A 26,637-nucleotide genomic window follows, 5' to 3' on the forward strand; every position below is an offset into this window, starting at 1 on the left:
GAGGTGTCCCGACATGTCAGGCCAATAGATGTTCAATGTGGTGGCCATCATTTGCTGCACACAATTGCAATCTCTGGCGTAATGAATGTCCTACACGCCGCAGTACATCTGGTGTAATGTCGCCGCAGACTGCCACAATACGTTGTTTCATATCCTCTGGGGTTGTAGGCACATCACAGTACACATTCTCCTTTAACGTACTGTACAGAAAGAAGTCCAGAGATGTAAGATCAGGAGAACGGGCTGGCCAACTTATGCGTCCTCCACGTCCTATGAAACGCCCGTCGAACATCCTGTCAAGGGTCAGCCTAGTGTTAATTGCAGAATGTGGAGGTGCACCATCATGCTGATACCACATACGTCGACGCGTTTCCAGTGGGACATTTTCGAGGAACGTTGGCAGATCATTCTGAAGAAAACCGATGTATGTTGCAGCTGTTTGGGCCCCTGCAATGAAGTGAGGACAATGTTTCAAGCGTCAACTTTAGGTTACAATATCTCCGGATGTAATTAACATTTTAGAATGCAATAAACGGCACTGATTACGTATTTGTTTATATGTTCAGATGTGCTAACAAAACTAACGTGGTTCCATTTAAAGAAACGTACGTTTGTGTTAAAAACATACTTCCGTGCATTTTTGTATGGTTTGTATTAAACAATTACACTAGCCCCTCTCCTCACGTTCGGTCTGTGGAATCGGTCCGTCAGTATTTGATGTGGTTTACGATATATATCCAGCGGTAACGTTAGGTGACTCACCCTGTACAGTTCATCCTTAGTCGGTTCCAGCAGTATCACACCCTTTCTGTCCGACTGATGCCATTGGTGAATAACAGCAAATCTTTAATAATACCATTTTCAAGCTTTACCTTTTCTTTCAGCATATTTCATTTGGAGAACAAGCTCCAGAAGCGGCAAGGACATTATTTCCATCATTTTTTCTACAGTGCAATGTTATTTGGTATGGAAATGGTTTGAAACAGAGGTCTACCAAAATACTAAATAGGCTGTACAGACCTATAGTATTACTCTATTCAACGAGATGTTCTCTTTACTTCTCCTGTTATTGAAGAAAACAACACTGTTTTATGACCTGAATCTGTATTATTCGTCATTTAACAAGCAGTCATGCATGAACCCTTGCAGGAGTTGCTTCACACAGCGGATGAAGCCTGTGTGTCGGGAGACTGACTCGTGCGTTCACAGTGAAAGATCGTGAAGTGGGTTCAGCCGAGTATGTAGTTCAAATTGTCATCCTCCAGAGTACAGTAGCGGACAGACACATTCAAGAAAGAGTCAAGGGAATGTTTTTGTGAATTGTACTGTTTATTTCTTGAAGGATTTTTCTTTTATGTTTGTACAGTTTTGTGTATGTTTTTAGTAGTGTGGATGATGCGTGAATGTGGTCTAAAGTAAATATCTAGATCATTGTTACAGTGACAAACGCCGTACGAAGTAACGTGAGAAATTTTTAATACACTGTGAATGAAGACGACGGGGAATTTTGTATTATAGTGTGTCAAGTAAGTTTATGGTAAAGGGAAGCTAATTTCAGTGTAAATGAAAACAGTTAATAATGTAAAGTATAAATAAAGCATCAGAATGTTAAATATTTTGGAAAAAGTACAGTTCGAGTGTGTTGTTTATTGATTTGTTAGTCATGAAAGAAGCGCGCTAACACAGGAGAATAATATTTTTGTATTGGCCTTAATGTAGACTGAGCAATCAGAACAGAGTATTCTTCACGCATCTCTTCTCTTGCAAATGGAGAATGCTTACACCAATCTAAGAAGTCAGAGCCCAGCCTTTCAATGGTACGGTCATGTGTAGTATGAGCTCCGAAGGAAGTTATTGTTTGCCAGTTTCATGTCTACATGTCTCAACAGTGCTTTACAGTGAAGGTAAATAAATTCATTCATAGCGGTATCAACGAGCAGCAATACGGCAGGGCAGCGCTGCCAACTTACACGACAAGCGGGGACCCTGAAATTGGGACGGCGGCAGACGGAGGAGGTCTGACACTCAGTTTCAGCACGCCGAGCCTGCAGCATTCGACGAAAGATAAGTTTGTTAGAACTGTTGTGTGTGTGTGTGTGTGTGTGTGTGTGTGTGTGGCTGTCTGTGTGTGTGTGTGGCTGTGTGTGTGTGTGTGTGTGTGTGTGTGTGTGTGTGTGTGTGTGTGGCTGTGTGTGGGTGTGTGTGGGTGTGTGTGGGTGTGTGTGGGTGTGTGTGGGCGCGTGAGCTGCAGACTAACATGGTAAGTGATAAAGATTTTGTAAATACGAAAAAAGAGGAAGGATTCTCATTCAGTGGAAGTGCTTCACAAACTAGCACGCTTGAACAGAGAGGAGGAGTAGATGTTAAAGTAAAAGAGGAGGTTTTTGAGGATGTTTCTTTGTTATTTACGGACGGTGAAGTAGACTCTGCTTCAAGTACGTCAGTTGATATAACTAGTGGAGACAATGAAGATCCTGAAAGTCACATTAAGCCGGCCAGAGTGGCTTACAGTCTGGATCCGCGCGACCGCTACAGTCGCAGGTTCAAATCCTGCCTCAGGCATTGATGTGTGTGATGTCCTTAGGTTAGTTAGGTTTAAGTAGTTCTAAGTTCTACGGGACTGATGACCACAGCAGTTAAGTCCCATAGTGCTCAGAGCAATTTGAAAAAATGTCACATTACGCATGAAATCGGTAACAATCAATTGCATGATGACAATATTGGTAGTGTTACTGAATCAAATGTGGATACCAAATTCGGAATAGTACCAAAGGAAAAAGATAAACAGGGAACAGTAAAGCAGAAAATAGAACAAAGAAGATATGTTTGCAGCATTAATGGATTCTATGAAAGATGGACATACTAATTTGGCTGAAACAACTGATCAGAACATCAATGGAAAACTTGAAAATCAGACTGCGGTTTTAATAGATATGTGGGAAAATGATCTGAAGTCATTAGAAAGTAAAGTGGATGGCAAAATTTCTGAAGTTGAGAATAACTGCCAACAATCCACTAGAACTGTAGAAAGTGAATTAACAGATGCCTTGAAAAAAGTTGCTATTGGAAACAAACAAAGGGCAGATGTGATAAAAGAAAGAGTGCAGAAACTAGGTCAAAATAACGGCGGTAGAGTGAGTGTGTGTGTGTGTGTGTGTGTTTTTTAAGATCACATACTGTTAGGCATTAAAATCAGTTCTGAATATGCCAAATGTATGACTGAAGTAAAAAGTGTGTCCGACTGAATGGGCGTGACAGAAGAAAATGTTCTTCAGCTAACTAACCAGGTAGAAGAGGTTGAAAATAAGTCTGGTGAGCACAGCAGTAGGTTATGCCAAGTTGAAACTAACCTCAGATACGGAACTAACAGTAGTGGGTGTAGTTTTGTAGCAGCATCATCTGAAATATCATATGTCGCTAACAGGCAGTTTTCACGTTTTGATTCAACAGAAAATGTACATCCAAAAGAATTTTGGAATGACTTCGAAGGAGTTCTACCTACTTTGTGGTCAGACAGACAAAAAATAGGGTTCATTACCTCTCAATTCTAGGAAGAGGCTAGAATTTGGGGGGTTATCGCTACTAAACAGTACGATACTCTATATATATTTAAAGAGGCATTTTTTAAAGAATATTGGGGGCAAGCAAAAACAAATGAAGTTGCTAAATAGCTTCTGGGCTAGGGAAACGTTTAATCCCAGGAAGGAAAGCTTAAGAAAGTTTGCGTTAAAGTGGACGACAAACTTTTCATATTTAAACAACAAAGCCGAGACAGAAGAAATTGTTATGGGCCTGGAAGGTAAATTGCCCATGAACTGGCGAAACAAAATTATTGCAGCTCCTAGGGATGACGTTTATAAATTCATTGCTGTTTGGAGAGAGTTGACAAGTTGTTCCATGAGGAGGAGCATGCAAATCGTAACATCAGACCACCAAATAATGCAGAACCGCGGCAGAATGTAAATGTTAACAGAATTGGTGTGTACCCCGGAAACAGCGGGAGGTGGCGCTACCCAACAAATGATAGGCGAAATAATGGGGAGCAGGTGCACAATTATCGGCCGTATTCTCCGGTGCGAGAGGATTATGATGCGCCAAGGTGACAGCAAATGGTGGTAAACTTAAGAAATGGTACAGAATCCGTTAAACTAAATGCCGTCTGTGAAAGGGCTAGCGTTTACAAGATGGGAAGTAGTAATTTGAACCCGCTAGCAAAACCCTTTGTACGTGTTAGAACTAAACGGGCTGGGACTGTGAGTGAGGAGCAGAAGAAGGTAGTAACAACAGACGAAACGAGCTGTATACACATCTGTACATTTAACCGAGGTCTAGGAGATTTTTTGGACAGACATAAAATAAGTACTGTATTGCAGACGAAACGGGTGATGAATTAGCGGAGAACGTCCTTAGCAACCAAGTTGAAGTCTAGTCATGTTCTGGGGAAGGAATAAGTACAGAAGCTGCAGAATTACAAGAGATTGGTTCAAATGGCTCTGAGCACTATGGGACTCAACATCTTAGGTCATAAGTCCCCTAGAACTTAGAACTACTTAAACCTAACTAACCTAAGGACACCACACACACCCATGCCCGAGGCAGGATTCGAACCTGCGACCGTAGCAGTCCGGCGGTTCCGGACTGCAGCGCCAGATCCGCTAGACCACCGCGGCCGGCCTGAGATTGGTGATGTCAGTATAGAAGAAATACTATTGTCTATAAATGACGTTTGTGAGGCTATAAGGGAGAGGCAGGAAAATGGTGACCAAAATGGCGGTCAGCCAACTAATCGTGAGAGAGAGAGAGAGAGAGAGAGAGAGAGAGAGAGAGAGAGAGAGAGAGAGAGAGATTTGGGGGGGGGGGGAGGAGAAAACGGAGAATGGCGAAACGCCGGAAAAAATTTTTGAGCTGTCATTAGTGAACAGAAGTGGGGGAGAAAAGTGATGTGGGTAATTCTGCAAAAATCTGTGTAATTTCTGGAAACAGCGAAGATTTCGATAGAAGAGAGGTTGTGAACGATTTTTTGGAGCAGGGTTCTGACACCAGCAATGAAGGGAAGGTGTTGAGTCAGCCAGTAATCAGTCTGCAAGTGTGTAACGAAGAAGTGCAGTGTTTGGCAGATAGTGGCAGTGATTTACGTGCTGTGGGTAAAAGTTTGTTAGAATCGTTGCCAAATAGAAATGAAGTTGTAATAATGCCAGTAACGGGGCTGCAGATAATTGTAGCTACAGGAAAAGTTAAAAACCTGTTAAACAGGAAGCTCTGTTGTTGCGATTAAAAATAAATGGTGTAGTCCATGACTTCCTTATAATCGCTGATCTATGTATAAAAATGCCAATTGGCGTAGATTTCTTTAACCAGTACAAAGGGAGATTAAGTTTTAATGAAAATGTATTTTTTGAAAGTAATAGAAAATGACTTAACATTTAAACTAGTTGCCCATCCAGCGGAAATAGTAATTTTATTTCCTCAAAAATGTGAAGGCACGTTTTCAGAAACTCACTTTGGACTAAAAAAAGGAAAAAAAAAACAAATATGCAGGACTGGTGGTGTTTACGCTGACCCGCCCCCCCCCCCCCCCCCCCACACACACACACTTAGCGTTAAATGAATGTTGCTTTCGTTCTGTACAATTTTACTCCTTGTTTTCCACATGGCTAATTTGCGTAACAGAAAAAAAATGATACGCATAGAAAATTCTTTCTACATCTACATCCATACTCCGCAAGCCACCTGACGGTGTGGGGCGGAGGGTACCCTGAGTACCTCTATCGGTTCTCCCTTCTATTCCAGTCTCGTATTGTTCGTGGAAAGAAGGATTGTCGGTATGCTTCTGTGTGGGCTCTAATCTCTCTGATTTTATCCTCACGGTCTCTTCGCGAGATATACGTAGGATGGAGCAATATACTGCTGGACTCTTCGGTGACGGTATATTCTCGAAACTTTAACAAAAGCCCGTACCGAGCTACTGAGCGTCTCTCCTGCAGAGTCTTCCACTGGAGTTTATCTATCATCTCCGTAACGCTTTCGTGATTACTAAATGATCCTCTAACGAAGCGCGCTGCTCTCCGTTGAATCTTCTCTATCTCTTCTATCAACCCTATCTGGTACGGATCCCACACCGCTGAGCAGTATTCAAGCAGTGGGCGAACAAGCGTACTGTAACCTACTTCCTTTGTTTTTGCATTGCATTTCCTTAGGATTCTTCCAATGAATCTCAGTCTGGCATTTGCTTTACTGACGATCAACTTTATGTGATCATTCCATTTTAAATCACTCCTAATGCGTACTCCCAGATAATTTATGGAATTAACTGCTTCCAGTTGCTGACCTGCTATTTTGTAGCTAAATGATAAGGGATCTATCTTTCTATGTATTCGCAGCACATTACACTTGTCTACATTGAGATTCAATTGCTATTCCCTGCACCATGCGTCAATTCACTGCAGATCCTCCTGCATTTCAGTACAATTTTCCATTATTACAACCTCTCGATACACCACAGCATCATCTGCAAAAAGCCTCAGTGAACTTCCCAGGTCCTTTATGTATATTGTGAACAGCAACGGTCCCATGCATGGCTGTTTTCACTTAGCCACTGCAGCTTGGAAAGGCGGGTGACCTTGAACGAGCTTCGCCTGGCTGCCACCAGGGCACGAGGGATCGCGTTCTAGTTCTAACAGAGCCGCCATTGCATTTATCAGCGCGCTTACTTCCTGCTGCGCCCATCTTATCAGTAGTTACGTCACTGCATATGAGGCAGCTGCACGTTATTCGACTCGAGGCAGCCGCACAGTACAGACAGCCATGCCATACCGCAGGAGAAGATATGCAAGAAGATCAAGACTGCCTGTTTACCAGAGTGTGGATACATTTAATCTTACACCAAAGAATACAGCACAACAGCAACTACTGGAAGGGCCTGTTGTCTTTGTAGGGTGCAAGATCAATTTTTCTTGTACTACTACAGAAGTAGTTGCTGGTAATTCTTGGTTTACTGTAGCAATAGTTAGAGGAGGTGATTCTGCGCTTGGAGGACTGGAGAGTGTCAGATCACTCGTTCTTCAACATCAGTTTATAACTTTGTACTCCAGCTCGTGTGACTTCCTTCATAGAGCCAAAGTCATGATATTTGAGGTGTTTGTTTATGTTCGACGCTGCCTTTTTCTCTACACTTGTACAATTAGAGCTTCAATCTAGGATTGTGGTTACACCAAGACAAGCTGCATATGTATCTGAAACGCTGGAAGGTTTGCAAGGGAGTCAACTGACGGACTGTGAGTACTTTCATCATTTTGGTCTTACGTTTCTACTGTTCTGTAGTGTGAGTCATTCTACAGTCCAGACCTATTGTGAGAATGTGTGTAAGGTTTCCGACCAACAGATAAAATAAAATGTTTATGAACCCCAAAAAAGGCACGCCATAAGATTATGTAAACGCAAACAATAACGTAACACACGAATCAGCTGAATTTTTTCAACGAACCCCGCGGCAGAATAGGACGACTCACCCATGAGAAAACTCTTCAGTTTCGATTGGAAAGCGTTTGGATTACTGCTAAGATGTTTGAATTCTTGTGGTAGCTTATTTAAAATAGGCGCAGCAGTACACTGCACAAGAGGCAAGGGAGTGCGATCCTGTAAAATTACTGGTTCTTCCTACAGGAAACATTACGAGCTTTCCACAAATAACTTACTGTAACAGAAAACGAGTACTTCTGAACATTTTCATGTATGACATCGGTAGCACCTATTATCACAGTGGGTAACGCAAAGTTGTTCAATGCGCTAACAGTTTCGCAAACCGTCGACTTTTACACGCATGTTCGGCACAAACTGTTCTCCTGGTTTTCTGACGACTGACTTTCTCTCTCATGGTATTAATCGTGTTTCGACGTCTGAGCTCCTGGTTCGGTTCTCGCCTGATTGGTTCGTAACTGCAGTCCAGAAACGACTGCCGCTTCGATCGCGTGGTCTGTACGGCCGGCAGAAACCTTTTTGTTCTAACTTAATCAGATTTTTACGTTTTGCACAAACCGCAACACCGTTACAGGTTTTCACGCTAATTAAGGCCGTGTAAGCATGGTCTCTTCCGAATGTAGTTTTGACCAAAATGCGATGCCGGTAGCTGGAGTCCAGAGTTTTTCTTTATCGTGCCTTTTGCGTTGCTCTGCAGATATATCCATAGCAAGGTCCATACCGTGACAAATATTTCTTTATACCTAACCCAGAGGTGAAACAGCAACTTTCATAAATGCAGCTTTGAAACTTTTTAATGCAACGAAATATTTTCTTAAAAATTTTCATCCCCTATACCACTCCCTTAGGGGTTGAATTTCCAGAAACACTCAAACACTTATTTTTTTATTTTCTGACTGAGAAAGCAAACGCTAGTTTTTGTAGTTCTAGCTCCAAAATTACCTTTCTCAAAAATCCTTCATCCCAATTTCACCCTCTTAGGGTTGAAATTTCGCGCAATCTTCTTACACGCTCCTCCTGGAGATTTCCAGTTTCGGTTTTGGCTGGGACATGATGGGTGAGACAGGCAGGACATTCCCTTTTATGCAGAGGGATTATTAATTAATAATCATACGGTAATTTTTGCTCACGAATTGACCAGGTGACCGTTCTCGAGTTATTTTCCGTCTAAGCTTATGGCTGATGCCGTTTATTTATTCCATAGTTTTATCTTTCGTTACTGTGTAAAAGCAGTCGCACAGTAACAATTCGTTTACAAGTGTATCTGGATTTTTTTCGTATTTTCATTATTCCTCGGAACATACGCGTTCCCAAAGTAACTGGGAAAATTAGGCGCACGCCTCATGTAAACATCCTAATTAAACGGAAGTCCAGCTCCGTTGTAACTTGGGTAGTTACAGTTTAGCGCAAGCCGCACCTCGACACATGTTCAATCGTTCTGCGTATATTTCGGGTGACCTGACACAGTTATACAAGCGCTGTGAAGAACCGTAACCGAAATATGTGTGGCATCTGGAGCAGAGAACAAGTTTTTCAAGCATTTCTCAAGAGAACTTTCAGGGATTAACGATCTCTAAAATGTCGCTGCACTGCTGTTACGGTTTTCCGGTACTGCCAGACGGTGTGCATCGCGTCAGCCCAGAGGGAGCGGCAGGGCAGCCGGCTGTGCTGGGAGCGGAGTGTGTGCGCAGCGCCGGTCAGCTGGCTCGCCAAAAAGTGTCAGGCATCACGTACCGCTCACGGATCGGATCGGATTTATTTCAGCCACAGACGACACGAAAAGAATTTTCATCGACATGGACTTTTAGTAACTTCCAATTTGGGTAGAAAATTCGACGTTGACTACATAGATTTTATTTCTCATTTTATTATTTGTTATTATGCAGGAAAGCTCCCGAACCAGATACGCATGTTGGGTGCGACATTAGACAAGTAAAGGCAGCAGAATGGGCGTTCTGTTCCTACTTGTCTGCGTTACTTGATGCACTGTTTTTTTTTTTTTTTACATCATCTTCACTCCCCTCCCCCCTCCCACACACACACACACACACACACACACACACACACACACACACACACACAGACAAAATGCGACACTGTAGTTCATCTCATATCTGCTACACGTTGTCAATATTTCGAAATTCTGCCGTCCGTTACCGCTTTAACACACAGCATGTGACACAGCGTGTCCTACAGAGACTGGCATTCAGGATTTGTGCAGCAGTTTCCGCAGTCCATGGTCTCGTGGTTAGTGTCCCAAGTTCGATTCCCGGCCGAGTCGGTGTTTTCCCTCTCTACGGGTCTCGGTGTTTGTTCAGCCACCATCATTGCCGGTCGGTTTCACCGCCGCGCAAACCGACAAATTCGAGTGAAACAGGACGTCTTTCTCCTACCGGCCGAGCAACCCTCAAATGGGATCACCTCCCGGCCAATTCACTTCATTTTTAGGGTTCCAGGCTAGGCGCAAATTGAGACGCATATAGCGCGTGTGGCGCGACGCAGCGCAGCGCGCGTTTTCCTAACTTCAGGTTCAAATGGGGCCGCGCAAACTGCGACGCGACGCGACTGGGACGCGACGCGCGCCTGCGCCGGGTCGCGCGGCGTTGTGGTTGCGGCACAGTTTCTGGCGACGCGCGTCACGCGAGCACCGCGGGATGGGGTTGGGGGCGGGGGGGGGGGGGGGGAGGAGGAAGGCAGACCTGCCGTGTGCTCACCCCGGCATGGTGCGTATGGGCAGTGGAAGTATTGCCCGTCCGAAAAATACAGCCTTATAGTATACTGAATTTTATTAACACTGAGTAGTGTAGTTATTAACACTGAGTTCGCCATTCAAGAGCTCCATCTATTTACGTTACTACATAATAGTTTTCAGTTGCAAATATCTCTACAGTTCTTTTGCTTTGTTTCTTCTTTTGTCAAGAACAATGGACAGTTCAGTAACTGGTGAGCCCTTAGCCACTGGGATTATCATCTTCTGCCTCCGCCATGTTTTCAGATCGTAAGAAGGGATAGACGATTCATCCTGAGGGTAGTGAATAAGGAACTAAGGAATAATTATAAAATCAAGTGGTTCAGAAACGAGGCAGGAAATTAAACTAACAAGGGGAGGCCGCCAATTGTGAAATTCAGATTCGATTCATACTGCGCATAATAAAAGCTCATGGCCAGAGGTGTAATGTGGCAGAGCACCAAGATGCACTTCTCAGCCGTTGTCGAGAAAATCGACAGTTAAAAGAAACCGTTGCGGTGAAATACTCTCTACGATTAATAGTTTTCCACAGCGTCGTGGCGCAGCGGTAAGCGCTCGGGTTTGTAATCCGAAGGTCGGCGGATCGAATATCGCACCATGCAACTTTTTTTTTTAGTATTTGTTTTTTGTAATTCAAATATATATATATATATATATATATATATATATATATATATATATATATATATTCCCGGCAATCAGTTGCAACAATTATGCATATAATAAGTTCTTGAAAGCCGTTCGTCGTGGAAAAACTGGCGACTTCGAACATCATTATGTTTTCCGCAAACAAAGTTGTATTATCACACATATTATTAATTGTCTTCATAATGTTAACCACGTATAGTTAACGGAAGACGCAGAAACGATATTCCGAAACGAATACGTATAGCGTAAGTCAAACGTTCGAATTAGAATAGAGACCCCACGAGCACAAATTCGCTGTGGCAGGTATGAAATATAAACTCCGTTACTCGCTCGTTACATTTGAAACGAGCCGCCGCATTACAGTGTAGTTGCCTGCTAACTTCGAAAGAAGGTAGATGCGGTTCCTAGCGCAACTTATAACATCGTCGAAAATCAGTGCGGACGGGAGAGCTTTGGTACACCCTGTTAAAAAAACGGAAAAATGGAGGCGGTACAATTGGAGAGCGATCCGCCTTCACCAACATGCATAAGCAATTCATTAATAGTATATATATATATATATATATATATATATATATATATATATATATATATATATATATATATGAATTACAAAAAAACTAATAATAAAAAATTGTATGGCGCGAAATTCGATCCGGCGACCTTCGGATTACAAACCCGAGCGCTTACCGCTGCGCCACGACGCTGTAGAAAATTATTAATCGTAGAGAGTATTTCACCGCAACGGTTTCTTTTAACTGTCGATTTTCTCGACAACGGCTGAGAAGTGCATCTTGGTGCTTTGCCACATTACACCTCTGGCCATGAGCTTTTATTATGCGCAGTATGAATCGAATCTGAATTTCACAATTGGCGGCCTCCCCTTGTAAGGGTATCTACTTGCTGCCTGTAATGCTGACGTATCTCTACGATCTGCTGCAAGAAGTCGAAAAGGCGTAATTTCCACAGGTATGACCTCTTTCTGCTTCTGATAAAACGTCGAAGATATGAAGTACGTAGCTTTCACTGTCGTTACTTGGCTATAGATGTAATAAGAGACATTATAGTATGTACCTGTGGACATTACATTTCCATTGCAAGCTAGAAACACTCGAAAAGCAGTCAGAAATAACAATGTTTCAATTGGCTCGCCAAGATGAGAAACAGCATTTCAATTGTTGCATGCACATTATTCAGCATTAATACACTAATTATACAAATGAAAAAAAATGGTCGGTATTATTACGAAAGTAGGAATGTCCTAAAAGAGTGTGGTGCTTAGATATATTTAATTTGTTGAAATGTACTGCTGACAAAGGGAGATCTATTTTCACGACAATGTTCTTGTAACTGCAGCTCACAAGGCACACATGGCCAGCGTCTGCATTCCTGTCGCGCGTATTATCCTCCGCTGCTGACAATCCACTGACCAGTGTGTTGTGCGACAGATCAATTCTTTCCTTTTCTCAGTAACAACTATTTCATTCGCCATCACACAGTTTGGCCAGAGCAGTAGGTGAGTAACCAGCATCCGGCAGGTGCGTATTATTCCGCCTGAAGGAACGCTCGTCATTATTTTAATACTGCTCAGACAAGAGAAGCAATAAAATCCTTTGGTAAGTTTCCATTCCAGTCCCTCAGTGTTAGACACCAATGGGTTACGGGCATTCGACCAAAACTCCAACATAATTGGTAATTAATTTATGTGTGAGTTAACCTTTTCTCATTCGAAGAAGCGTCACCATTTATGAGTAACGGACACACAGTGTAATTTGCGCAAACTCATCTCACAGCGGCTACTGCGGCAGAATCCTGAAACAGAGTGACTCAGAAAACAAGTAACTGGCAATCACAGAGGTCAATAGCTTACGAAAACCTCAGTGTCGGTTTGTAGTAACATAAGACAAGAAATTTCATTTTTATTTTCATACTAGGAAAATAAAATGAGACAGGGTTGTAGCCTATCCCCGATGTTATTCAATCTGTATATTGAGCATGCAATAAATGAAACAAAAGAAAAGTTCGGAGTAGGTATTAAAATCCATGGAGAAGAAATAAAAACTTTGAGGTTCGCCGATGACATTGTAACTCTGTCAGAGACGGCAAAGGACTTGGAAGAACAGTTGAACGGAATGGACAGTGTCTTGAAAGGAGGGTATAAGACGAACATCAACAAAAGCAAAACGAGGATAATGGAATGTAGCCGAATTAAGTCGGGTGATGCTGAGGGAATTAGATTAGGAAATGAGACAAAGTAGTAAAGGAGTTTTGCTATTTGGGGAGCAAAATAACTGACGATGGTCGAAGTAGAGAGGATATAAAATGTAGACTGGCAATGGCAAGGAAAGCGTTTCTGAAGAACAGAAATTTGTTAACATCGAGTATAGATTTAAATGTCTCGAAGTCGTTTCTGCAAGTATTTGTATGGAGTGTAGCCATGTATGGAAGTGAAACGTGGACGATAAATAGTTTAGACTAGAAGAGAATAGAAGCTTTCGAAATGTGATGCTACAGAAGAATGCTGAAGATTAGATGGGTAGATCACGTAACTAATGTCGAGGTACTGAATAGGATTGGGGAGAAGAGGAGTTTGTGGTACAACTTGACTAGAAGAAGGGATCGGTTGGTAGGACATGTTCTGAGACATCGAGGGATCACCAATTTAGTATTGGAGGGCAGCGTGGAGGGTAAAAATCGTAGAGGGAGACCAAGAGATGAATACACTAAGCAGATTCAGAAGGATGTAGGCTGCAGTAGCTACTGGGAGATGAAGAAGCTTGAACAGGATAGAGTAGCATGGAGAGCTGCATCAAACCAGTCTCAGGACTGAAGACCACAACAACAACAACTAGGAAAATCTTGTTTCGCTAGCTGTCGATAACTCAAGAAATTACTACCAATGGAGTCAAAAAAATAAGAAGGGAAGTAGAAGTACTGATATATCACCAATGATAAAGTTCCTTGTGTTTACGAATTAGCAAATACTCTCCTTGTGTGCTATCATTCGCCAATCTTTCGTTTCGATGTCTCAAGCGGTTTAGGAGATAAGAGAGATGTTGCGAGTATTTCATTCTCGCGGGCGTGAGATCGGAAGTGAGCGCGCTACATAGGATCCGTTTTCTCGAGATCGGAGGCAGATAGAGACCACCTCCCAAGTCTAAACAAAAATTCAACATGAATGAGATTTTCACTCTGCAGCGGAGTGTGCGCTGATATGAAACTTCCTGGCAGATTAAAACTGTGTGCCCGACCGAGACTCGAACTTGGGACCTTTGCCTTTCGCGGGCAAGTGCTCTGCGCACACTCCGTTGCAGAGTGAAAATCTCATTCTGGAAACATCCCCCAGGCTGTGGCTAAGCCATGTCTCCGCTATATCCTTTCTTTCGGGAGTGCTAGTTCTGCAAGGTTCGCAGGAGAGCTTCTGTAAAGTTTGGAAGGTAGGAGACGAGATACTGGCAGAAGTAAAGCTGTGAGTACCGGGCGTGAGTCGTGCTTCGGTAGCTCAGATGGTAGAACACTTGCCCGCGAAAGGCAAAGGTCCCGAGTTCGAGTCTCGGTCGGGCACATAGTTTTAATCTGCCAAGAAGTTTCAAAAATTCAACATGTTGGCTAAATTTCAAACGCAACAACACATGGTGGAACCAAACGCAAAATCATAGCGACCCGTATATTTCATTGCAGGCTTTTCGAAGTTTGCGTAGCGTCTTACTATAATGTGTATACCGCAATAAGTATGACCATTAGCAAGGTGATGGGCACTTGGCCACGAAGCTGCCATATAACGCTACAAGCAAGTAAAAAATGAAATATTTTTACTGAGTAGTTCCTGTAAAATCGTTTGAGAAAGATTACAGTGTGCGCGCGCTTCGTTTCTGTCAGCGGAGAGCGGAGAGCGCCGTCAGCCGGCGCGTGCAAAACACGTGCACGCGTCTCGACCTGCGTTGGACACGCGCGCCACGCGTGATTCGTGCGCGTCGCGCTGTAGCGTCGTGTCGCACCTCAGTCTGCGCCTACGCCTAAGACGGTCCTTCCTCAGCAACGGGTGGGCTGGCACCAGCGGGACTCTGGTGGGAGTGTCGTGAACTCAGTGGCGGCAGGAACGCACTGCGGAAGCGTGGAACAGGAAAGAGGACGCTGACCGCCAATCGACGAACCACATTCACCACAAAACCGTACAATTTGTGTTGTCAAAGTACGCCAGCATGTCAACAATTATATTATTTATACGATCTGAAGGAAACTGTTGTTCCACCCGTAAACCGTAAATTTTAAGTGGTCCCAGTGTTTCCTGTTACGAATGTACCGGTATACTCTCAAAAATGGTTCAAATGGCTCTGAGCACTATGGGACTCAACTGCTGAGGTCATTAGTCCCCTAGAACTTAGAACTAGTTAAACCTAACTAACCTAAGGACATCACAAACATCCATGCCCGAGGCAGGATTCGAACCTGCGACCGTAGCGGTCTTGCGGTTCCAGACTGCAGCGCCTTTAACCGCACGGCCACTTCGGCCGGCGGTATACTCTCATCTGCATAATTGTTAATTCGTTACATCGCCCCTTACCCGTAGCAATCAAATCTAAACATGAAGTACTAAAAACTAATATTGCGATGCATAATGTAGCAGGAATGAGTTACCATCTGCATCTTCAAACCTAAGGCCACTTTACGGTGTGTGGTGGAGGGTATTTCGTGCACCGAGGCCATTCTACTCTGCGCCTCGCTGGCTTCCCGCCCACCCCCGCCAGTCAAATCGACTATCACCAGCGTGGCCGCGTGACGTCACCTCCCGCCGCTGCCGACCCTGAACTGGCGACACGCACTTATCTGCACTCACCGCGCGGACGCCCGCTTCCTGCCGACAAACCGCAGTGCCGCAGTGCAAGCGTGTCTCCTCGACGCTTTCAGGCCTGCAGCGAAATGAGCGAGACGAGAAAATTCGAGAAACTGCAGCCTACACACGGGCTTACCGACGATGCCACTCGATGCCACTCGCGAGCGGCACAGCCAAGGCGGATGGGAGCAGTCAGTGGTACCAGAGTACCCTCTACCACACACTGCCACGCGGCTTGCCGGCACGTACATACAGACTTAGGTGTTAGACTTGCAAGTTTGCTGAAAGTCCTACAGCGGCATGAGGTACAATACAGAGGTCTCACAAGTCACATCCAGTATAAACCCCACCCCACGCCCGATTCTGTCAAGACTACAACTCGCACTTATACTACACGTGTAATCTATTACTTTACAAATGCGCCACTGTCTCGAATATTTGACGTTATGCATGGAAGCGAGAGAAACTTTTGAGAAGGTTTGAGATAATGTTCAAACTTTGTTGCAAGTTGCCAAGTGCTGTCATTCCCAGACAATGGATCAACGTATCTTGGGTTATTTGGACTGTCTCGTTCAGCGTAATACTTGTCTCGCTGTAAGAGGGCTTTAAACACAAGTTTGTACCTCTTAGCGAGCAGTTTACGATAGAACTTTTAAATTCGCCGGATAACAGCGCGAAATACTGAGAATAAAATTTTTGTTGCCTCCAGAAGTCGTTTGAGGCGCCTTATTTAACGAAATAGGTTCACCTACGTAACTATTTGTAAGAGGCTCGTACAGACGACGTGGGCCATTTCTAGTTTGATGTAGGCTTGTCGATATAAACGAATTTTATTTAGTCAAGACGGAGTCCGAAGTATCCTACTTACTTCACCAGAGTACTTTCAGTCACAGTTTCATTTCTAAACATGGAATAAAATTTCCAGAGTGAAATTTTCGCTCTGCAGCGGAGTGTGCACTGATATTGAAGTTCTTCGAAGATTAAAATTGGGTGCCCGACCGAGGCTCGAACTCCCGACCTTGGCCTTTCGCGAGCGAGTGCTCTACCACTTTTTTTTGCATTTTGTTCGTTGTTGATCGTTGTGTTTGGTCGTTGCGGACGTCACATGACGTCCGGTCAGGTTCGTTTGTTGATCCTTGGACTCAGTTTTTTTTATTGCAGAGGCCAAACAGCCCTCTGACCGAACACGCTGAGCTACCGTGCCGGCTTACCTGAGCTACCAAAGCACAACTCAAAACACCGCCTCATAGCTCTACTTCCGTAGCAGAGCACTTGCCCGCGAAAGGCACAGTTTTAACCTGCCAGGAAGATTCGTGCAATAACATTTGTTTCGCGAGAGGCCGTGTCTGAAGGAACAAGTAATTTTCTTTCATTTCTATTGTGTCACTTAGTAGCAAGCTGAGTTTATTGCACCTAAATGAGATGTGAAATGCATGTTCCTGCCTTTTCAGATCACTACAACGAGAAAATTTGTTTGTTTTGAGATTAAACTGAGTACATACTGCCAATTATAACAGCTGTCTGTACTTTGCCGCTCTTTATACTGAATTCAACTATTAGTACCGGCAATAGTTGCAACATTTTTTGCAAACAAATCTTGCACTCTTCAGACAGCACGGGGCGATTGCGCGTCGTCCCTACCTGCTGCTGCGCCCACACGCACACTCGCCCGCCCTGCCGTAGGAAAGCGACTGAGCGCCGCCTCGCTGTCCCACAACTGGCGGGGCAGCGGCTCTCAGGTCACGTGACCCCCCTCCGCCGCCAGCAACGAAAGCCGCAAGCCACGACCTTGGCGCTTCGTGCAGCGTTTCATTGCTGGCGAGCACACGCAATGCTAACTGCGACAGAACGCTGCCTAACGAATAAACAACTCCGTCGCTCGCTTCTCCCTACGTCATCGCCTGTATTTTCCGTAGTTATTTTGATTTCAGTCTTAACCGAGAAGCTCATAGGTCACAAGTACATAACGTAATTAATTCGCATGATCTGGCCATTCATCTTATAGCGATTCAGTTGACTGCCTGCTGCCCTGGTGTCCATGCAAGAGCTTAAAATTTTCTGTCTGCTCCTATGTACTGCGCCAAGTACGACGGTCTAAATGTTTATTTTGGAGCAGCAGTTTTTGCTGTAAACGGTAGTAATTTTTAACAGTTCGTAATAAGAGGGTGTCATCTGTGCTGTGATTGGCTGAGGCAGAACACACTGAGCAGTCGCCGTATCCGGTTTCATACTATCGGCTCTTTGGTGCCACATTTGCTCACTTTGTATTGAAACTTACGTCCAAAGCAAAAAAGTCCACCGAACACTCGATATACCTGCGCAAAATAACGGAATACCAAAACGTCATCCCCGTAAGCTGCAGTTACTTTAGGGTCAAATACCAAGTTTAATTTCCGCCGCTTCAGTGTAAGGCCAACACTGTGGATCACCGCACAAAACTGTTGACGTCATAGTAGTTTTGTATACTCCTGTCTGAAAAATTTCGTTCCAGAAAAGCCACGTTTATAAACTTTTGCATCAGCTGGGAACACTACTATTCGTCATGTAAAGAGTGGGTATTGCATCTCATAATGCGAGAAAAGACCCTACCACACCAATTACTACACTTTTTTCAAGACCTTCCCAGGAACCTCTGCTCGTGTTGAGACAGTATTTGACTGCCGTGTCCTCTACTGAGTCCTGACTACTGGACTGACTTAAGGGGTCGTGGGTTCTCTCCCAGCAGTTGCTTTCCTGCTCAGAAATCCGCGCCCCGCCGTGGTGTGTAAGAACGTGGCGGTATCTGCTGAGCCACGAACACACAGGACGGACCTGGGAATTATTTTTGCATTTTTCATTATTATTCACTATCGTTGTTGGTTCGAGTATTTAGCTTTGCTGCCACTCGTTCTCGGCCGACGATAAACTGCTATAAAGATAATAAACATCAAATAAAAATTTGATTAATAAAAAGATAAAAAATCAGCTCCTTATTCTCATATCAAGTAGACAGACTTTCACCCCAATTAATTCTGACACGACAGGTAAGACTGCGTACTTCCGCAGGTGATGTACATCGAAGATACCCCTAAAATATAGATACGCTTCTCGTCCAATTTCGCATCAAGAACTTACTTACATTTCACCATGCAATATGCAACAAAGTTTTCCAGATGAATCATTCATATAATTTATGCCACACAACATTTTCACCGTGTACATGATTACGGCGCGATTCACTCGTAAGAGCCTGGCAGAAGGTTCATCGAATTACCCTGCGACTAATTCTTTCCCGCTATACTTTCCCAAGAGCGCGCGAGAAAAATGCACACTTCAATACGTTCCACGACATCTTTAATTCTGTTGTTTTATTGCGATGGTCATTTCACTCTATGCAGCGAAATATTCTGGTACTGGCAGGACAAAACTGGTGACTGAAATTTCGTGAAAAGAGGTAACGTGACGTCACAGAACGATGAACAACAATACGAAAGGTTTATTTCATGAACCACAAGCATTACGGTAAATTCTCAAGAATTCGCCAACTACTAACCATATCTTCGCCTCACGCTAACGAAGGTACTGGAGAAAGCAACAGATGGCATCACAACATCAGTTCCAGAAAACTGTGAAACTGCTGAAATGAATGCGAGTGCTGTGTTTCATCGCCAGAAGCATGTCGGCATGGCGCCACGACTTCTGATTAGCAACGCCCTTGCACAAAACCACTTCCGACGTCCGATTACATTGCGGGTGAGTTAACGTGTGATTACTTTGCGGGTGAGAGTGTAATATCTGACGTTAAGCTTGTAAGCGAGAAGTTAAGGGGGGGTTTGAAATTATTCTTAACGTGTGTTCGAAGTCGCCGAGTGTCCTAATTCTGAAATACTGGGTGAATACAGCCTGGCCAATTTGCTCTCCTTTTTAAGAAAAAGCCAGTTTTTCGCGCGCCTAAATGTTTGAAACGTCATATATCCTGACGTGTGTCTCGTATGGCGATATAATTTTGTAGATACTTTCTATTAGGTGTGCGGGCACCGTTGCGAATAGTCTGTTCTATTAAGCCGGCCGAAGTGGCCGAGCGGTTCTAGGCGCTACAGTCTGGAACCGCGAGACCGCTACGGTCGCAGGTTCGAATCCTGCCTCGGGCATGGATGTGAGTGATGTCCTTAGGTTAGTTAGGTTTAAGTAGTTATAAGCTCTAGGGGACTGATGACCTGAGAAGTTAAGTCCCATAGTGCTCAGAGCCATTTGAACCATTTTTTTGTTCTTGTAAATTAATAAATGAAAACGTCACGTCTGATGGCGAAGTTGACTGCTACGTCACATGTGTGTGTGTGTGTGTGTGTGTGTGTGTGGAGGGGTGGGTGAGGAATTAGCAAAAAAGTATCTCAAGTGTCTGGAGTTTACTGCAAGTCACTAACTGCTCTCTGACTGAATAACGTCCGCGTATTACAGCACTGTGAGTTACACTACGTCGAGACACGCCAAGTTCCCAACTGATACATTTCTTAGTGTGTAAAACCCTACTGTCAGATTATAGCTCTGAATGAGTACATTACGAGAGCATTTTAGATGTTCAAATTCGGCCAAATTAAGAGATATATTGAAAAATAAATTTTTGTTAGCCCTGCAAGCCGCTACATAGGCAACCTGTAATCGGTCTCCGATTCCAGGCTGGCGGTCCTGTGTTGCAGGCAACCACGGCTGCTGGAATCAGTGGCGGAAGACGCCGCGTCACACTAAAACTCACGTAGTCCCAAGTACTGAATTTAATGGTTTTCACAAACTTGCGTCCTACGAACATAATCAAGAACGCGAGGTTTTCATATTAAATACCTTTGGTACGAGAATCCTGGCGAAACAATAGTCGACTGACTGTGGTGTTATTTTCCATTCGTTCACGTTCCACTCGCTTAAGTTTTCACCGATTAAAAGACTGGATCAAGGCGATAAAGTAGCGAACAATAAATTACTGAACACTCAAAGCGGTAATTTACCACACTAGACAGGAGCAACCTTGACGTTGCTCTGTTGTGAGTCACTCGACAAATCACACAAAAGCATGCAGCAGATGCACAGCTTCCAGAATTTCCTGTAGAGGCCAGATGCCTGCCTCACCTTTCTGCGGTATTCCCACGGAGACACAGGTACACGAGATGTGGGTAGGCTGGACTGCGTCGCACACTCCTCTCGCCTCGGCCGCTGCCTCACAACTGGGCCGCACAGACAGACAGCCGCGGCGCGCGGCTGCCCCCACCCAGCGATGACGTCACGGGGCGGCGTGGCCAGCTCGGCCCGCGGCAGGCGAGGGAACGGCTGCGGCAGGGCGGGCGAGGCGTCTACGTCGGTGTCGGCACCGCCGGACCTGCCTGCCTGCTTCCCGCCACAGTTCGTTTATCTCGTACCGCGCCGTACAGCTACGTGGGGCTCCAAAAACCGGAGGTCGTAAACTTACTTGCCAATACCGTTACTCGGTAGGCGCGTGAAGACTACAGAATCAGCTCTGGAAATCCGCTTCTAGTTGCCGGTTTTCCAATTCGACAATCTGTTCTCGCTCCCATGCAAACGCAACGGGTCCTCAAATGTTCTTGAGCTGTCAGGTTTCGTCTTATTTTTAAATATTTTCCGGTAACTTGGATAGAGTGGCTTTTTGTACAGTGAAGCGTGTAAGTATAAATGTTGAATTAACTATTTCCAACTCGTCTGATTGAACAGAAATTGCCATTGTCCAGACTAAACCAGATACTGTAACAGCTCTTTTCCATGCGCCATATTTAACTGGGCAGCAAATGCGCTTCAGACCTTAACATGTGAACACGTTGCAAAAAACAGTTTTCGAAATTCGGTTTGCGTCTTTCGGAAGATGTGTCGCACGTAAACATTTGACGGGGGCCATTTTAAGTCGCGCAAACACCGGGGGCCAGGCTCGGGCGACGAGACGTCCCGTTCTTGACGAGGCTGTCCCTTTTGCCGTTGTGTGTCCCGTTGCCCAGCAGAGTATCCAACGGGATGACGAATGCCCACGTGCCCTTACCGCTAGGATTTCACCCGGAACAAGTCCCGCCCATTCACCCCCCTCCACGCCTATCCATGGTGTAAGGCCCTCCCCTAAACACTTCCACAAACTGGAAGCTACATCAAAGTTGTTATCGTCACAGTTCAACACATCTTAGACTGTGATGAAATTCAGTAATCATAAGAAATTTAAGTTTTTCTGGATAGTAATATAATATGAATGTACATTATTAAAGAAATAAAAATATTTATTGAGAATGGAAAGCATCGGCAACAATAGAAAACAAAATATAACGTGATGTTATTTAAAGACAATAAGGACAAATTTTCATTAACTAATTCACTTATTATAATACGTTTATTTGAGGGAAACAGCAGAGTAAACGTACAACTCGAAACGTGCAACTCGAAAACAATGATCTTGAATCTGTTATGTCGGTACTAAAGCCACGGATGCAGTCGAATAACTAAAATCAAAGTTATATAGAAATAAGTCGAAGTCGTTTTGTTTATGTAGGCCCTCATAGCAGCTGACGATAATTAAAGAATATAAGAATGCCATAAAGTAGAAATGCCTAATGAATGCAGTAAGATATTTGCTTATATGACATATTTCGTTAGTATTTGCATGGGTAATGGGTAAATTCTTCCAATGCCATACCTATGCGTTATAAACGAGGTTATAAAGAATTGTGGCTGTTTCTGTGTGATTAGTGTCCTATTGCTGTTGCAAACGTCTCAGGAAAATAATCTGTCGTTATTCTTTGTCCTGTCTGTTTTTAACCAAAAGATTTATTAATTTTGTAAATGTCATTGAAACCATTTTTTAAAAATAATAACGATGATGTGTATGTTTGTCACAGAGCAGGTATGGAGGAAATAAATGCTGCGGTGTTTCACAGCTGTAAAACATCCTTCAGGCTGTGCTAGTTCTTCTACCGTCCCCAAAACTTTTCAGCAAAACTATTCAGTGAATAACATGCAAAAACAGCTAGGATCGATCTAGCAAGAACAACGTAATTTTGATGCCCTTTGGAAGTATAGCGAACATTGGTGCTTGTTTCACATATACTGTCTGAGTTCTGAAACTCAAGTGTCAAGTATACTGGGGTTCCTCTTTCTCCAAGCAAATTATTCTTTGAGGGTAGGTTTTTCCTATTGTAGCTTTGGGTGCTTTTTCTCACATAGAAGTATGTTTCTTCACAGGCTTTCCATCTGCGTACTGAGTTCTCGTATTTAAATAATTCGGTGCTAAATTGTTTTCTCTTATGTTTGCTGTGGAAGTACGTGGCACAGCTGAGGCCAATTGTGCACGTTTTTTCTAACGTGTCTTTTAACTGTCTGGCAAAACTTAAGACCTAGCGAGATATTAATGTAACATTCACTCCGAGTGCAGCCGAACGCGGTAAACCACGTGCGTCAACTGAAACGATGCCCAGGAGCCGAACAAAGACCGGGAAAACGGGAGGTGGGTGGGCGGCACTTGTTCCGGGTGAAATCCTGGCGCTTAACGATTCCTCAAATGCCCAGTTTCTTCGTATTATTTTTTGTTTCCTCTTGTGGTTTTATTTGTTTTTACGTCAATTTTGCATCACAGACATGATTTTTAGCATTGTCACGAGTCTTGCTTTGTCTTGAACTCAAAGATGGAATAAAGAAGCTGTATTCTGGTCACGGCATGCTTGATTTAGTGCGCTCCATTCTCTGTTGTCTGCTCTATGTGAAGCTAACTCGGGCCCATTAATACGGGGAAACGAAAGTTTTGTTCCTCTAAAACCATGAAAAACGAGTTCGCTTTCTTGAAGGAAGGCAGAATGTGCGCTGCGTCGTTCAGTTTCTTCCACTGAACAAACATGGAGAACGTGCCGGTAGAAACGCATCAGATGAAGAACAAGAAGCGTGTGTTGGCAGTTTCTGCGGGAACGTCTAGCAGCGTAGCTTGCGAGTGAACTACAAACAAACAGACGAAGACAAAAGCATCGGTGCGGAGGAAGAGCTGTTGGGGTTCCAAACTGCAAAACACGGTCGTTCTTCCCGTTCAACGGCCTGCACGGGTCTTCTCACCAGAGACGAATTTGAGAACAAATTCACACATTCCATGACAAAACGCGAGTCGATCTTTGTGAACTTATTATCGCCATGCGCAGTGCGTGAAGTTCAGGCAGAATTTGAAGTACGTGCGTGTGATGGCTGACGCATCAAGTGACAAAAGCTGAAAGCTGGTGCCGATTGTGGCTGGATATTTCATTCGTGCAGAAAGTTGGTCAGTGCAAAGTAATCTCTCTTCGGAACACTGGCGGAGAAACGACAGCATTAACAGCTAGGCATAGTCTAGATATTTTTTTTAAAAAAAGAGAAATATAGTTGGCAAGATTGTCACGTTTTGTGCATATACACTCCTGGAAATGGAAAAAAGAACACATTGACACCGGTGTGTCAGACCCACCATACTTGCTCCGGACACTGCGAGAGGGCTGTACAAGCAATGATCACACGCACGGCACAGCGGACACACCAGGACCCGCGGTGTTGGCCGTCGAATGGCGCTAGCTGCGCAGCATTTGTGCACCGCCGCCGTCAGTGTCAGCCAGTTTGCCGTGGCATACGAAGCTCCATCGCAGTCTTTAACACTGGTAGCATGCCGCGACAGCGTGGACGTGAACCGTATGTGCAGTTGACGGACTTTGAGCGAGGGCGTATAGTGGGCATGCGGGAGGCCTGGTGGACGTACCGCCGAATTGCTCAACACGTGGGGCGTGAGGTCTCCACAGTACATCGATGTTGTCACCAGTGGTTGGCGGAAGGTGCACGTGCCCGTCGACCTGGTACCGGACCGCAGCGACGCACGGATGCACGCCAAGACCGTAGGATCCTACGCAGTGCCGTAGGGGACCGCACCGCCACTTCCCAGCAAATTAGGGACACTGTTGCTCCTGGGGTATCGGCGAGGACCATTCGCAACCGTCTCCATGAAGCTGGGCTACGGTCCCGCACACCGTTAGGCCGTCTTCCGCTCACGCCCCAACATCGTGCAGCCCGCCTCCAGTGGTGTCGCGACAGGCGTGAATGGAGGGACGAATGGAGATGTGTCGTCTTCAGCGATGAGAGTCGCTTCTGCCTTGGTGCCAATGATGGTCGTATGCGTGTTTGGCGCCGTGCAGGTGAGCGCCACAATCAGGACCGCATACGACCGAGGCACACAGGGCCAACACCCGGTATCATGGTGTGGGGAGCGATCTCCTACACTGGCCGTACACCAATGGTGATCGTCGAGGGGACACTAAATAGGGCACGGTACATCCAAACCGTCATCGAACCCATCGTTCTACCATTCCTAGACCGGCAAGGGAACTTGCTGTTCCAACAGGACAATGCACGTCCGCATGTATCCCGTGCCACCCAACGTGCTCTAGAAGGTGTAAGTCAACTACCCTGGCCAGCAAGATCTCCGGATCTGTCCCCCATTGAGCATGTTTGGGACTGGATGAAGCGTCGTCTCACGCGGTCTGCACGTCCAGCACGAACGCTGGTCCAACTGAGGCGCCAGGTGGAAATGGCATTGCAAGCCGTTCCACAGGACTACATCCAGCATCTCTACGATCGTCTCCATGGGAGAATAGCAGCCTGCATTGCTGCGAAAGGTGGATATACACTGTACTAGTGCCGACATTGTGCATGCTCTGTTGCCTGTGTCTATGTGCCTGTGGTTCTGTCAGTGTGATCATGTGATGTATCTGACCCCAGGAATGTGTCAATAAAGTTTCCCCTTCCTGGGACAATGAATTCACGGTGTTCTTATTTCAATTTCCAGGAGTGTAATTGTAAAACCAACTATAATGGGTACAAGAGGGCAGGAACAAACAATGTTTATTCCAAACTGAACAGTGTTCTTGAGATGAACATTCTCCGTTGGGCAGTCCATGTGGTACACCATGGAGTTCAAGTGCAACAGTTCTTCCCATCGACCCAGAATCAACAGTGAATCAAATTTTTCAGTATTTACACATTAACACTCAGCATGTGGAGGAACTGAAATCATTCCGTGATTTCGTTGATGCTGAATACAAACAAATTGTAGGTAGAATTAAAATTAGATGGTTGTCATTGTTGCCAGGAGTTACAAGAGTTATTGATATATGAACCTTTGAAATCTTATTTTCTGTGTCAGGATAGGTGTCGTACATTGCTGAAAATTGTTTGAGAACCCACAGACACTTCTTTGGCTTCCCTTCACACAAAGGTAATTGAAAATCTTTTCAAATTCAGTCCAAAAGTTGAAAAGAACCCCGATTTCAGCTACACAGTCAGCTGAAGAGTTAGAGCTGCTTCAAGGAAAAAAATCATTAACAGGAAATTCGGTAAACTTCAAACTTCAGTTATTTTTTCAACTGTAATTAACTTGGAAAAGGAAGGTATTTTGACTCTGCTACTTGACGGTTATCGATTTAATTTGCGACACTTTCGTGATTTATTTAGAAAGGTGGACGTCTCCATTTCAACCTGTGAAATCATTTCATTGGACAAAACTGAAAAATTCCGTTTCTTGGGCTTAACTTTTAAATTGTCTGATAATTCTTAAGACAGTAGACTGATGTGCAACATTTCAGATGAGATAGGATGTATGAACAACATTGTATCCCAGAAGCTTGAGGAGTGGGAAAAAGCTAATTTGGAAACAGATAAGAGATTGTGTGATATATTGCATACACTTACCGTCTAATTAGTGCATTTATACTGAATTCTTGGAACGGGCCTTTGTCCTCAGAAGTTGACTGTCAAAACTAATTGCTATCTGTCCCAGTGTAGTTAAAAGTAGAATATGCAAGCATTCTTCTAAACTATATAATGTATGGATGGTCAGTGTGTGCATCACGTAGACCCTACAATATTTTCGTGTGTTTTTATTCCGACATGAATGTTCAGTGATTCTTCA

At 44.3% G+C, this 26,637-nt stretch overlaps 1 protein-coding gene across 1 annotated transcript in view; it reads right to left on the bottom strand.

Moving 5' to 3' along the window:
- LOC126212646 (uncharacterized) overlaps window positions 1–20,888 on the bottom strand; it is an 80,459-nt gene extending 59,571 nt beyond the window's left edge. Inside the window, exon 1 of the mRNA XM_049940071.1 lies at window positions 20,808–20,888. The gene's annotated coding sequence lies outside the window, so the exon portion shown is untranslated. The remainder of the gene's footprint in view (window positions 1–20,807) is intronic.
- Between the last annotated feature and the right edge of the window lie 5,749 nt (window positions 20,889–26,637).

The sequence above is a fragment of the Schistocerca nitens genome, chromosome 11, assembly GCF_023898315.1.
Source record: "Schistocerca nitens isolate TAMUIC-IGC-003100 chromosome 11, iqSchNite1.1, whole genome shotgun sequence".
Taxonomy (NCBI): Eukaryota; Metazoa; Arthropoda; class Insecta; order Orthoptera; family Acrididae; genus Schistocerca; species Schistocerca nitens.